Consider the following 1088-nt stretch of genomic DNA (forward strand, 5'->3'; position numbering starts at 1 on the left):
AATAATTTTGGTTCGGTCCCTAGGGGGTTTTATTTTTCGGGGATTTCCGGCGTTTTTTATCCGGCGCCTCGTCTACCGTGCACTGCTCGCAGCAGAGCGATAGGGCCGGCATGATGGCTGTTAAGGTTCTTGAGCCCGCTTGAGCCCACTTGGGTCGGGGCGTGACCGTCACAGAACGCCACGTCGCCGATGCCTCGGTTGCCGCACCCTGTTTGCTGATTTGAGTGCATAGTGCCGCCCTGTTTAGGGTCCCCCCGGGTGTTTGGCCGGAGGACGCTTGGCGTCGGTAACGCGACTGATAGAGAGACGTGCCGTACAGGCTGCAGCCGGGCCTATAAGGGTCCAGCCTACATGCGGAAACGCGACTGTGATACTCGACTGGTATGACTTCTGTGGGATTTGTGGAGTCTAGCCAGCTTCGCAGTGAGCCATCTTTTTAGATTCCGTAGTTTTTTCCCTTTTTTTTTTATTCTTAACTTTTGTATTGGAGCGGGACCTGCATGAGAGGGTGACTCTGTGTGTTTTGGGATGGACGATTCCTCACGGACCTCGCTGGCTCCGGGGGTGTCGTCGTAGGAGTGTGTGTTTTCCGACTCAAGGATTTCGGTTTATTTTGGAACTTATTGACTTCGTGGTCTCGAGTTCGGTCGTGCCCGCGTGTCGCGTCCCTACGTGGCGCGACGTCTCGTCGGCGAGGAGCTGACTTCGCGCCTCGTGGGTGCGCTGCTCGGAGTTGCCGGCTCTATGCCGCGGCCCGACCTACAGTTCGCGCCGCGTCAACAGCCCCGGGTGGCCACCTTCGCGGGGGTCAGCGCTTTCGCCGAGGGCCCGTGACGTGATGTCACCGCACGGCCGTGCACGTGAATACTCACCGCGACGGCGATACTCCACGGCTCTCTCCGCTGCATTCGTCATCACAACAACCTGCGAGACCGGTGCGGGATGCAGCGCACTGCGCTGACTGTCACTTGTTGGAGACAAGCATGGAGGTACCTCTGAATCGAGGGGGGGGTGCCGACATGCGACAAGAGGACCGCCTGCCATCTCGTCAACACCGTCCGCCGCTTGACGCAGTACCCGGTGGCCGA

Source organism: Frankliniella occidentalis, unplaced genomic scaffold, assembly GCF_000697945.3.
Source record: "Frankliniella occidentalis isolate FOCC.00 unplaced genomic scaffold, Focc_3.1 Scaffold355, whole genome shotgun sequence".
NCBI lineage: Eukaryota > Metazoa > Arthropoda > Insecta > Thysanoptera > Thripidae > Frankliniella > Frankliniella occidentalis.